This window comes from Pleurodeles waltl, chromosome 3_1 (genome assembly GCF_031143425.1).
Source record: "Pleurodeles waltl isolate 20211129_DDA chromosome 3_1, aPleWal1.hap1.20221129, whole genome shotgun sequence".
Taxonomy (NCBI): Eukaryota; Metazoa; Chordata; class Amphibia; order Caudata; family Salamandridae; genus Pleurodeles; species Pleurodeles waltl.
In genome coordinates, this window is record NC_090440.1 from 791,264,002 (window position 1) to 791,278,521 (window position 14,520).

Here is a 14,520-nt window from a genome sequence, read left to right on the forward strand (position 1 = left end):
TGGAACCTGGGGAGCACACCTTAAGCAATGATTTCAACCTCAAAACAACATACAAAATTTCAGAAATATGCATTCATCCAACATATACACAAATGATGAAATCTTTTATATAATTCACAAATAAATGTGAAAAAACAAAATGTTCATTTCAAGTGGGAAGTTGCGGCTTTTCTAAATTCAACATGAGGCCATCCATCCTCCATACTATAGTCTGTCTGGTACAAGCACAATGCTCCCACAAATCAATTTGAGGACATCAACTTAATTTTTAGATTCCAATTGCAAATTTCTTCACATTTACTTAATGTTTTAAAATGTTAAGTTCACATTTTCCTTTACTACTGCATATTATTATTAATATTATGTAATTTTCAAAGCCATTGCGGACCCCCTGACTAGGCGTCACGGACCCCCAGTGGTCCCCGGACCACAGATTAAGAATCACTAATCTAGAGGCTGAACTAAATGACACTCCGATCTTTAGTAAACATAATCTATTATTCTCATTGAAAAAGACTTCCTAACTTTGGTAATTTAATTCGATTGCAGAATGTACATATGTTTGTAATACTCAAGGGCACCAGAAAGATGGCTGAACTGAACACCTGGAAAATACCTTACTCAAGATCCCAAACCTAAAATTTGGAAAGCTGTTTGAAATAGGCCAGGCCCGCCACCTTCCTGCTAGAAGAAAGACAGGAGTACATGTCACCTGCCTGTATTTATTAGAAGAGACTGTTAGCAAACTAGGCATATGAATACCAACAAAAAGATCAGGGGGCACATGTCAATGGCTCCTGAACTAAAAAAAACAAAAACGTTTGCAAAAGTATTTTTAATCAGAAGCTTTTGTTGCTAAACAGTAGGGATGTGAAGCCTCTGTTTTCGGAGATATTTCAGACTTCTAACAGTATGTGGCATAGCAAACCTTGAGGCAGGCAATTAAACTACTGCCAGGTCTTATGTGTATGTAGTCTCTCTTGGCTAACTTTACAGAATCTGCAGCAGGAACACTGACTGAAGTGAGTCACATTAATTTATAGATAACTACTGATCTCAAAAGCTCCATTGCCAAAATTAACTGAAATGAGCATGTCCGAATCGTACTGCTCAACACAAAATGGCCAATATTTTGTAAATGCTCCCCGGCAATGGCTGTATTACTATGTTTATAAAGATATACCATAGAAACAAGGTGGTCCAGTATTAACTCAACAAACCTGACTATATAAATTGGAAAATCCAGATAAATAATCTCACAGCATGGTTATTAAAGGAGGTTTCATTCAACTTGTAAATCATTCCTAATTAGTATCACCACAGATTTAAGGGACACAGTATTTTAGTCACTAACTAAAATTACCAAACTGTCAGTTCAGTGTACAACTGCAGTGCGTGTTAAGGCCCTTGTAATAGTTCGACTTAAGGGACTTAAGGGTCTTCTGGGGATGGCACTTATAACCATAAAGAAGTTGGTGAACAGTTTCCCAAATCAATTCAACAACAGTTTTGACACCTAACATACCGAATGATGAAAGTATGTATTGTGATTGACAACCCCCACTTACTAAGGTTAAGTTTTATAAAAAAATTGATATGGACCAGGCAGTGGCTGGCTCTCATATATGGAAGGAGCCTTGGCTTAAGCGACGCCATAGAGCCCGAGGGCTGTTCGTATCCCCGGTCACGGAGGTATCGATGAGGGTGTGGGACTGTGCGGCCAATCAATTGGGCCTGACGACCTTTCCCTCCCCAATGACCCCTTGTGGACGAATCCCGATTTTGGTCCGGGCGTGTGGGTCGAGGCGCTCCGCCACTGGTATGAAGGGGGGCTGTAAAAGGGTTGGTTGCTTTTTTGATGAACAGGGGGTGATCCCCTTTGACCAGATGAGGGAGACATATGGCTTAGCTGAAACAGATAGGATGATGTACTACCAGATACGACATTGGGCTCTGCTACCAGCCAATAGAGTTTTAATAGATAGGCCCCTAACACAGTTTGAAAAATGGATTATAACGAAAAAGGATGACAAGCGATTGATATCTGAGCTTTATGCTCTTCTGCAGGGGGGGTCCGACCACCCAAATCTAAGGGTCAGCTGAGATGGGAGAGGGAGCTGCAGAGAGTGCTCTCTGAGGAGGAGTGGGAGAGTATCTTTCACAGAACACATCACACAGCTTATAATGCAGGAGGAACAGAATCAGCTTATAAGGTGGCATCTTACTGGTATTATACGCTGGCGAGGATCCATGCTTGGGATCCTGCTAAGTCAGATTTGTGTTGGAGAGGATGTGGAATTAGCGGATCGCTTGTTCATCTCCTATGGCACTGCCCTAAGCTTCATAGATACTGGGAGAGCATACTAGACACTCTTGACTCGTCATTTGATACACATATCCCCAGATTTCCTGCGTACATTTTATTGGGCCTACCTAATGCGCTCACCTTCCCTCTGAAGTCAATGTAAGGTAGACAGATGGCCTTAGCGCTAAATGCAGCCACTCAGTTGTTGTTGAGCATATGGGGGTCCGATCAGATCCCGACCCTAACATTATGGCTCCATAAGCTATGGTTTATTCTCGCCATGGAAAAGCTAACCCTGTCCTCATTAAAGTGTGGTGAAGATTTCAAAGAACTGTGGCAACCATTCTTACAGATACTGTCTACGGAGTTCACGGAACTAACATGTCCAACCTACCTGAGGGTTTTGAGGCTGATTTGAAGGGGGAGAATAGGGTGTGCAATGCTTACTATTGCCTGGGGCCGTGTCTGCGCTGGTACAAGTCCAGGGAGCTTAAGATATTGATGTAATTCTGTATGTCAACTGTGGGAAACTATGTTTGAAGTTTTTTATTCCACCCTTTTTTATTTTGTCTTAACGTCATGCATAGAGCACGTTGTTTATCAGTGCTATAGTCTTAATATGTACAGTTGCATATGCATTGTTTATATTTGAAATTAAAAATAAAAAGATTTGATCCATAAAAAATTGATATACCTAATTTTTTAGATGTTTGGTACACTGTAAAGCATGACAATTTTGTACATACTGTATGTAAGAATCATCTAGCTCTTGCTATTTTTTTTTGGGGGGGTGAGGGTGGAAGGGTCGGGTATTCGTTTTTTAGGTCTTAGTGACGGGGTCGGGTCAAGCTATTTTTTATTTTTATATTACAGGGGAATCAGTGGTTGAGGGCTTAGGGTGGGTGGTGGGATAGTTTATTTTTAAAGAGGTGGAGAAGGTTTAAGGAAGTGCGGGAGGAGAGAAGAGGGGAATCGGCGAGGACGCGGTGAGGTAAGTGGGGTTGGGGCAGGGTTGATGGGTAGTTTTTAGCAGTTTGGGTGAATTTAGGGGTAGGGTGGGTGGGGTTCTCGGGGTGCTTTAATTTTTAGGGGCAGGGGTGGGGGGGTTGAGTAATTTTGGTTTTAAGGCTCAGGGCGGGTGGGGTGGTCAGGTAATTTAGTTTTTAGAAGGCGGCGTGGGGGCTGGTATAGTTTATTTTTTAGGGCTTAGGGTGGGTGGGGGTGTCAGGGTACTTTAGTTTTTAGGGGGTCATGGGGGGATCGTGGTCGTTTTGTTTTTTTAGGGCTCGGGCGGGTGGGGGGACTTCGGGGTAATTTACTTTTTAGGGGCGAGAGTGGGTGGTGGGAATAGTTAAAAAATTGCCTTTACGTACGAGGGTCTGGAAACATAATATAGGCAGGTACGGTAGGCAGTTTCGGAAAGACTGCACTTGAAATGATTTAGGTATTTTGCCACAGCACCTAGACTTGTTCAAATTAATGTCACTGCCTTGATTCCTCTCAAACTCCACAGATTTTATATGCATAAACCTCCATGCATTCTAAATGCTGCTGATTGTTTAGTGAGACATCAAGAGCCATGCTGCTAATCGACTGAAATGTGGCATAGCTGAAAATCCATCACTTGAACACGGTCAGAAAAAGATTTGATGAGCATCTTGCAACAGGTGTATTAGACTGAAAACTACACACTTTAGGCCTCAAAATGGCTATGAAAATAACTGTCTCTTGTAAAGAAATGGCTCCCTGTTGCAGTTACCCCCCACTTTTTGCCTGATACTGATGCTGACTTGACTGAGAAGTGTGCTGGGACCCTGCTAACCAGGCCCCAGCACCAGTGTTCTTTCACCTAAAAGGTACCGTTGTCTCCACAATTGGCAAAACCCTGGCATCCAGGTAAGTCCCTTGTAACTGGCACCCCTGGTACCAAGGGCCCTGATGCCAGGGAAGGTCTCTAAGGGCTGCAGCATATCTTATGCCACCCTAGGGACCCCTCACTCAGCACAGACACACTGTTTGCCAGCTTGTGTGTACTGGTGGGAAGAAAATGACTAAGTCGACATGGCACTCCCCTTAGGGTGCCATGCCAACCTCACACTGCCTATGGCATAGGTAAGTCACCCCTCTAGCAGGCCTTACAGCCCTAAGGCAGGGTGCACTATACCACAGGTGAGGGCACATGTGCATGAGCACTATGCCCCTACAGTGTCTAATCAAAATCTTAGACATTTTAAGTGCAGGGTAGCCATAAGAGTATATGGTCTGGGAGTCTGTCAAAAACGAACTCCACAGCTCCATAATGGCTACACTGAATACTGGGAAGTTTAGTATCAAACTTCTCAGAATAATAAACCCACACTGATGCCAGTGTTGGATTTATTAAAAAAATAGAGATGCCCCCTGTATTTTACCCAATTGTTCAGTGCAGGACTGACTGGTCTGTGCCAGCCTGCTGCTGAGAGACGAGTTTCTGACCCCATGTGGCGAGGGCCTTTGTGCTCTCTGAGGACAGAAACAAAAGCCTGCTCTGGGTGGAGATGCTTCACACCTCCCCCCTGCAGGAACTGTCACACCTAGCAGTGAGCCTCAAAGGCTCAGGCTTCGTGTTACAATGCCCCAGGGCACTCCAGCTAGTGGAGATGCCCGCCCCCTGGACACAGCCCCCACTTTTGGCGGCAAGTCCAGGAAAGATAATGAGAAAAACAAGGAGGAATCACTGGCCAGTCAGGACAGCCCCTAAGGTGTCCTGAGCTGAGGTGACTCTGACTTTTAGAAATCCTCCATCTTGATTTTGGAGGATTCCCCCAATACGAATAGGGATGTGCCCCCCTCCCCTCAGGGAGAAGGTACAAAGAGGGTGTAGCCACCCTCAAGGACTGTAGCCATTGGCTACTGCCCTCCCAGACCTAAACACAACCCTAAATTCAGTATTTAGGGGGTCCCCAGAACCTAGGAACTCAGATTCCTGCAACCTAAGAAGAAGAGGACTGCTAAGCTGAAAAACCCTGCAGAGAAGACGGAGACACCAATTGCTTTGGCCCCAGCTCTACCGGCCTGTCTCCCCCCTTCGGAAGAAAACTGCTCCAGCGACGCTTTCCCCAGGACCAGCGACCTCTGAATCCTCAGAGGACTGCCCTGCTCTAAAAGGACCAAGAAACTCCTGAGAACAGCGGCCCTGTTCACCCAAGACTGCAAATTTGTTTCCAAAGAAGCAACTTAAAGACAACTGCATTTCCCGCCAGAAGCGTGAGACTTGCAACTCTGCACCCGACGCCCCGGCTCAACTTGTGGAGAAACAACACTTCAGGGAGGACTCCCCGGCGACTCCGAGACTGTGAGTAAGCAAAGTTGTCCCCCCTGAGCCCCCACAGCGACGCCTGCAGAGGGAATCCCGAGGCTCCCCCTAACCGCGACTGCCTGACTCCCAGATCCCGACGCCTGGAAAAGACCCTGCACCCGCAGCCCCCAGGACCTGAAAGATCGGAACTCCAGTGCAGGAGTGACCCCCAGGAGGCTCTCTCCCTTGCCCAGGTGGTGGCTACCCCGAGGAGCTGCTCCCTTGCCTGCCTGCATCGCTGAAGAGACCCCTTGGTCTCCCATTGATTCCAATTGAAAACCCGACGTGTGTTTGCACACTGCACCCGGCCGCCCCGTGCTGCTGAGGGTGTACTTTCTGTGCTAACTTGTGTCCCCCCCGGTGCCCTACAAAACCCCCCGGGTCTGCCCTCCGAAGACGCGGGTACTTAGCTGCTGGCAGACTGGAACCGGGGCACCACCTTCTCCATTGAAGCCTAGGCGTTTTGGGCACCACTTTGAACTCTGCACCTGACCGGCCCTGAGCTGCTGGTGTGGTAACTTTGGGGTTGCTCTGAACCCCCAACGGTGGGTTACCTTGGACCCAAACTTGAACTCCGTAGGTGGTTTACTTACCTACAAAAACTAACAAATACTTACCTCCCCCAGGAACTGTTGAAAATTGCACTGTCTAGTTTTAAAATAGCTATATGTGTTTTATTTGAAAAGTATATATGCTATTGTGATTATTCAAAGTTCCTAAAGTACTTACCTGCAATACCTTTCATGCAAAGTATTACATGTAGAATTTGAACCTGTGGTTCTTAAAATAAACTAAGAAAAGATATTTTTCTATACAAAAACCTATTGGCCTGGAATTGTCTCTGAGTGTGTGTTTCTCATTTATTGCCTGTGTGTATGTACAACAAATGCTTAACACTACTCCTTTGATAAGCCTACTGCTTGACCGCACTACCACAAAATAGAGCATTCGAATTATCTCTTTTTGCCACTATCTTACCTCTAAGGGGAACCCTTGGACTCTGTGCATACTATTCCTTACTTTGAAATAGTGCATACAGAGCCAACTTCCTACATCTCGTAACTGAGTCTCTGAAACGCCTTGTGGCTGCACAGGCAAGAAGGAAAAGCACAGCTAATTAAAAACGTTTACTCTTGTCATTTTTTCTATGCGACCATGGCTATGGGGTTCTGGTGTTTGTAATTTCTGTTAAGGTGAAAAATTCCAGACCAAGAGATCTCTAAACTGGGGAACGCATGTGTGCAATGGAATGATTGCCTTCCCATTCACCTAAACTCTATCGGTCCTTATTTGAGCATCTACTTTGATTATTTTGTTTGCAGGATAACCTACAACTACATAACTAAAAATGTAGTCCTCCATTGAAAGTATATGACACAATTACCCAACTACTTTCCAATACAGAAAGTCGCTATACAGCTGTCTCTGAACAACCTGAGTGACCAGTGAATGGTCATACAAACGATCACATGGCTTGTCTGATTGCTCCGAATTCATGCAGGGAAATCTGCGTGGATTGATCAGTATTGCACCTTCGTTCCTATGGAACAGCCTTCCTCACTGCCCACTGATATTCTTGTCATGGCAAGAGTAAGCATCTCTACAGGCTGATCATATTATTCGTTTACGTGGTGTCACACGGAGGTATGCAGACGTGAATAGTGCAAGAGTAGATTAAACTCAGAAAGGTTTTGAACTGCTTGCATGCACCTAAGCAGGAATTAAACATTTGTGTTATGGATAAAACTAAACAACTGGAGAAACTACATATTTCATGTTTCTTGTTATGTATGATGGCAATTAAGGATTGCCAAGCTTGAGGTAGCAAATGGATGGTTAAATGCCTGAACATTTTTAGACCAACTATAATCATGGAGACATGACCTAAATCCATGAAAAGAGTCCAGAAATTCCTATAAAGAATGCACCTTAATAAGCCAATCAACTAGAAGGTATAAACATGCAATTCTGCCTTCTAAAATGTGATTTATCCTCTTGCAGTTATTGGAAAAATTGTAAGGACCACCAGAAAGGAGAATTTTGGACTGAACATTCTTATAAAAGGCTATGAATTTTATGAAATGCAACATAATAATCCACGTAACAAAAGGAGATGTACTTATTAGTGTTTTAAGAATGGGATGGTATGTTAGCATCAGGAACTGTTAACAGCATCAAAATTAGTCTACTCTTTCTCAGATTCAATACTGTCATAATATTTTTTGTCAGTACAAAATATCAGGTATTGCCACGGTGTTACAGTCTCATGGCCTGACCACTGTTTCTCCTTTTTGGAAAATCTATTTGATTTTGTGAATGAGCTCTGCAGGTGTATTAGAACTCTGAGAGAGAGGAAATGCCAGTGAAATGAGTAAACTGCAAGCCATGACCTGTTTAAAGAATTTCCAAAAGCAATCGGTTTCTTTTAGTTTTTAACCATATTAAGAAACACAAATTCTTCTCAGCAAGTGGTGCTGCGGGGTGTGTGGGGGAGAAGCAGATTCTAGCTCACTTTGGTTAGGGCAAGTTAGGCGCCTATATATGAATTGTTCCCTTTGAGAGATTAAAGCCTTGATAAGCCTTGTAGGAGGTGTGAACCCACAGTCTGGCTATATGATGACAAGGCCTTTCAACCCACCTGCAGATTGCATACGTTCTTATTGAGGACAACGAATTACCTCATATTCTTTGGTATCTCACTTCCATGCACAACGATGTATTTTTAAGATAATGTGCTTTCATCCAAGGGCATTGAAAGAACTGCTGATCCGAGGCTCAGGTCTAAAGTCCTCTGCAGTGAGCCAAAATTGGTTAGTGGTTGCAGTTTCCTTTCCTTTAGCCTAAAATCTACACTGACAGATATCTAAATCCCACAAGGAATAATTTGAGGTTAACTTGGTTTCGCTATAAGTGTCCGGATTGTATCATTTGCACAAGAAGGTATTCGATATGCTCCACAGTCAAACTATTTTTTGTCACACCTGAATAATATCGCAGTTGTGATAACTGAAATAAGTACCAAAGAGGTCTGGGTGGTATTTTGGTAGCGGTTCTCCTGTCAAGAAGTGCTACAGGAATAGCTTGCTGAATAAAGCACCTTCATAAGGCTACAGGAGCCACCACAGAGTCAGGATGAAAGAAAAGAATTGAAGGCATTTAAGAGTATACTGTAACCTCTGGAGTCATAACGTGGATTTAGCTTAAAGTAATGAGTAGGTTTATTTCTTTCATTGTGATGGTCTGCTTTCCTCCACAGATAGGGCGGCACTTCCGAACCTATTCTTCTAAATCAACCTCAAATCTCTTGTGTTTCGCCTTTGTGGCACAGAACATTTTTTCCTCGGCGTACACCAGTATGGAGTAATTTTAAGGGCAAGACTTACGCTCACTAGAGCAGCTTGTGGCTATTCCAATACAGTTATTTCTTCCTATGTAAGTGAAAATCATACAAATTTACAAGCCTGTTGGCATTCACAAACCTTAGGCTCACACACATTCACCCCTGATAAGGTGGGAGATTTAATCCTGTTAATGGCAGGAGTAAGTTTGCTATCTAGGGAGGAATGGGGAAGAAACACGGCCTAAAGTAGCAGGGAGTGGATTAGAGGGTTTCACCAGAGGGAAAAGTATTTCCCACTAAAAAGCAAAAGCTTCAAAAAGCAAATACCCATGTGTTGACATTTACCCTGTGCTTAAGAAACTGAGAATGTCACAGTATGCTGTGAGGAGCACAGAACTTCTCTGTGAATTCCAGGTAATCACAAATGTACTCGAAGCATACTTATGAACATACAGGTGTAAAATTCCAATTACAATTTCTTAAGTAAACAATCTTGCATCTTGGATTGTAGTACATTAGTACTAAAATACTTTTCAACACACCATTCACGGAGAATCCTTCTGCTGTGATGCAGAGCAGATTACAGGCGTCCTCAACGAATTGTAGAATACGACCTAAGGTGGAATTTGAGGTAAGAAGTTTCACAGGTAACTGATGGAAGAACATGCGCACAATTAAGTCCACAGATTACATGAGTATGTAAAATTAAATCTGTGATTCATGTCTTAATGTTAGGAGATGCTGAAAATATCAGAGCATAAACAGGGGAAAATGCAACTATGACACATGAACACTGAGGCTCTCATTACAAGTTGGGCAGTCTTTCAGCAAGACCGTCGCGGTTGCTGGCGCCAAAAGACCGCCCACTGTATTAAGAGTCCACAAAGAATTCCACCCAAAAACAGCCACAAATCCGACACCGCCAGGACAACCGAAGGCGGGATAGAGGCCAGTACCGCCACACCAAACAAATACTGCCCTCCATATTACATCCCACAAATCAGCACAGTGGTCATTGCAAGGCGGAAAACCATTGGCAGTGTGAACCGTTGCGGTCAAAATCACACCTCCACCAGAACACAGCACCACATTGGACAAATCGAATACCCCACACCTGACACACATACACACATTCGACACACCAACACACATCACTGTAAGATACAGCCCCACACAACCCTTTGCAGCCAAAACAAAATACACCGACAGCGAGGACCACACAAACCAAAGACACTGCATACGTACACCATACATACTATCAAACACACCACTCAGCACACACCACACAACTGCACCACTGACACTATAAACACATTGTCATAGCACACAAACACCACAAACAACCAGCACACACAACCAAGACCCCTGCCACCCCATCAAGCACCCTACACTGCACCCTTGCACACTACACACAACCCACTCGCAACACAACCACCATTTCCTGTCAGAAACACCCACGTTCACAGACAATGAATTGAGGGTCATGGTTGATGAAATTGTCAGGTTAGAGCCACAACTGCTTGGAGCACAGGTCCAGCAAACATCCATAGCCAGGAAAATGAGGTTATGGCTGAGAATCGTCGACAGGGTCAAGTCAGTGGGCAACCATCCACGCACAAGGGAGGACATCCGGAAGAGGCAGAACGACCTATGGGGAAGGTGAGTTCCATGGTGTCTAGGCACCAAATTGAAGTGATGAAGACTGGCGGTGGGCCCCCACCTCCTCCCCCAGAGTTTGCATCATGAAGGAAGGTCTTGGAATTCTACATCCTGAGGGCCTGACTGGAATACCTGGAGGACTGGACACTGGTAATGTACCCACACACCCTCCTCAGGATAAAGGCCCCAGTGACGACAATGCCACAGGATGTCTGGACATAGACCACTTACCTGGCCCATTTGGGACACCTAGTCAGTCCACCACTCCCAGCCTCACCCTGCCCACATCCATCCCCCCAAACCTCTGCCATCTACATCCCAGCCAAGCCCTGCTCCCCAAACCTGTCCCAAGGACTGGTCAATCAGCAGTGTGCCCCACAGTACAGGGACTTGAGTCGACCCCTCAGACTCAAGACAATGACGGTCCTGGGGTAACTAGGAGTGGGCACAGGCATAGGCATAGGGGGTCAGGGGCCTTGGGACGGCACCTGTGGGCCAGGGGATGGGGCCCCCAAGGGACTCGACTAGCCAGGAAAGCATCTCCAAAGTCCTGAGAGCATACCAGCCATCCCAGGGCAATATGGGCCAAATACTCACCACCCTGGAGGAAAACCAAAGGCTGCAGAGGCAATACCACCATGTAGCAGTTGCAGGCCCAGAATGCCAACATGGCCTCTATTGCAGGGGTGCTCAAGGAGCTCACAACTATCCTGCGTGCTACCTCCACCCACCAGCAGGCTCCTTCCACTAGCGAGATACCGAATGAGCCATCAACATCAGCATCAGCTAGTGGAATGGAGGCCCTACCAGAGGAACCCCACCCTCTGTAGCTGAGGAAACCCCCTGGAAACGTGGTCATCCATCCAGACATCCTGCAGGAGCAGATTCCAAGACCAAACCCACTGCCAGGAAGTGACCCTCTTCTGAAAATTCTCCCTTGTGTCCCACTGAGATGCCCTGTTGGCTGTTCAATGTCATTATTTCATTTTAACATGGCCCTTGGATACTGGACCTGTACTGGCTACACCTAGGCCACCTACTCTGATGACTACTCCAACCATGACCCCACTCATCAACTCTTCCACACTTTGTGCACAATAAACACAATAGAACACAGGAACTTTCTTTATGTCTTTATTGTCACATGTACAAATGTCAATCCTAGCAAAATGCCATTTGTGGTAATTCCCCTTAACCAAATGTATGTCACATGGACCTGCAGGGAGCCATTCCCTGCAGGTGACACCTTACACCAGACAGGGTCCAAATTCCAGTTGCAAGGGAGTCACTAGCCCAGCCACACACAGTAGTAGAGCCACAAATCCAACCTGCAAATAGACGAAGACAGGGACTCTATCAGGATAGTAGGTACGGTGGAAGCCACAGCACATATGCAGTACATTGTTGTTTTGCACAGTGTGGATTTGCAACTACAAAGGGGACAACAGAAGACAATGTCACACCTACAAGATCAGGAATCACATGACTATTATGCACTAGATCACAGCTGAAATGGGTAAATAACTACACTTACTACTGTTAGGAAAGGACAATGTCCATGAATGCCACAGCCAACAGTTTTGGGATTTAGGGAGTGAGACACACTACACAATCTTTATATGGGAAAACATCTACACAGGAGCTTGCAGGACAAATGACACACCACAAGCCTGTACATAGGAATTGTCAACCTACCAATCTGCATTCACCACACGTCAGTGAGATTTCATCAGTAACACAGCTCTTGATAGACTGTCTCCCACCACAAGTCACACCAAGGTATAGGTACACTGAACAGCTACAATGATGTACCAGACCATGGGCAGCACTGTCATAAGGCAATTTAGAAATAATACACCTGACAATACACACACAACATACCTGTATGCTACTGGAAGTAATGAGTGATCAGTTCAGTCCTAAATTCAGCTGCACCTTCTTTATCAGCCTCGTTATCAATTTCCATGTCCCTATCATCAGCCACTGGTCCTGTTGCCTCCTCCTCATTAGCCAGTAATGGAATCTGACATCTCAGGGCCAGATTGTGTAGCACGCAGCAGGCAACTTTTAGGGGAGTGTAGAGAAGGGCACCTCCAGAGATGTGGAGGCACCTGAATCAGGCTTTCAGGAACCTAAATGTTCTTTCTTTACCACACCTCATCGTGCCATGGGCCTCATTGAAACGGTGTACCCCATCCGTAGTAGGGTACCTCACTGGTGCCAGCAGCCAGGGAAGGTTAGGCTATCTAGAGTCACCTGTGTGCACAAAGGTAGGACCTGTTACAATGCCGGTAGAGACTCAGGGCTGAATGGGATGACAGTTGACATTACAGTGACACACATCCTATTGCAGACATACCATTGAGTCACTCTCTCTCACTCTATAGTTGTGCCATCATGGGTGGAACATTCTGATCCTCAGAATGAAGAGTCATGCACAGATCCTGAATACTTGTCCGTCATTTGGGAGATGTACTGGCCTGCGAGACACACCACCTGTACATTGATGGAGTAGTATTTTTTCCTGTTCCTATAGACCTGTTCATTGGCCTGAGAAGGACAAAAGCAATGTGGGTGCCATCTATGGCCCCAATCACATGAGGGATGTGTCCAATATGATAGACGTCAGCCTTAACAGTAGGCAAAGGCAAAAGCTGCGGGAACCTGATGTAGCTGCCCGTGTGTTTCATTAAAGCAGACAGTACATCTGTAAACACAAGACGAAATAAGGGCTGTGACATCCCTGCTGCCAAGCCCACTGTAATCTGGAAAGAGCCAGAGGCAAGGAAGTGTAGCACAGACAAGACATGTAGTGTGGGAGGGATGGCATATGGATTCTTTGACACTGCGTCCCAGGCCTCCAACGTAGAATGGAGTATTTTAGAGCGTTAGGTCGCTTTGGATCTAGAGGACTTAGGAAACTGAGGAAATGGGGTGTATTATGTGGTGTAGTTGTGAGACCTCAAAGTGTTTCACACTTACCAAACCTCCAGGACCCCTAGGTTCTGTTTGTTAAACCTTTAGCGCAACCCTGGGTAACTGTGGCTTTGAGCAGTAAGGCTTACACAAAGGAACAGGTATAAAGCATTTAAACAGTACCAAAACAATTGAAGAAAAATAAAAAGGCACACAAGAAATCTGACACCAATTAAAAATAGATTCGATTTTTATGTAATTTTTTATATCAAAACTAAAAAGATCCATGAAGGGTTCCAGAGATACACAATTTATAAGGTATAGTAAATCAACACTTTTTACTTAACCGTGAACACACACTGGCAAATTCAACAAATTTTGCACTTACAAACTTTTTCAAGACAAACTTGGGTAAATATTAATGCACTTACTCAGAGTTACTTTAGGCACCAACTTCGGCTGGAAGCCAGTTAGGGGGACCAGCAATGTCCACAGAAACAGTTATCTCAATGAAAGAAGCAGTCTCCAGTCCTGTTCCAGGTCCAGTTGCTCCTTGCTATTGACTTCTATGGAGTGGTCCTGATGCAAGGTATACCAGATGGTGAATATGCTCAAGGATGCCTAAGATGCTGTGTTGTCGACTGAGGTCTTCCCGGTGCCACTCCTTAGTCAATGGTCTTGGTGAGGTTATCCTGATCACAGGGGGTGGCACCTCAAAGTCCTCGTGAGCTTGTCGGAAGTTCAGTCGCCACTGGGCTACCAGTCTCCCGTAAAGTAGTTTCAGTGTTTTAATTCTTTTTGCAATAACTTGCCTTCTGGGTGACATAGCGGCATTCTGAAGAGTTTCCCAGGTCCAACAGACTCTGGGGCAATTTCTCTATGTTGGGTCTTGGTCTCTTGGGCTGCACGGCAGCGAGGAGCCACGATTCTGGAATCTAGGCTACCAACGCATCTCAGCAAGCT

The 14,520-nt window shown here is 45.1% G+C and overlaps 1 protein-coding gene across 3 annotated transcripts in view; it reads right to left on the reverse strand.

Moving 5' to 3' along the window:
• ZNF143 (zinc finger protein 143) overlaps positions 1 to 14,520 on the reverse strand; it is a 345,755-nt gene that overhangs the window by 193,686 nt on the left and 137,549 nt on the right. The window lies entirely within an intron of this gene.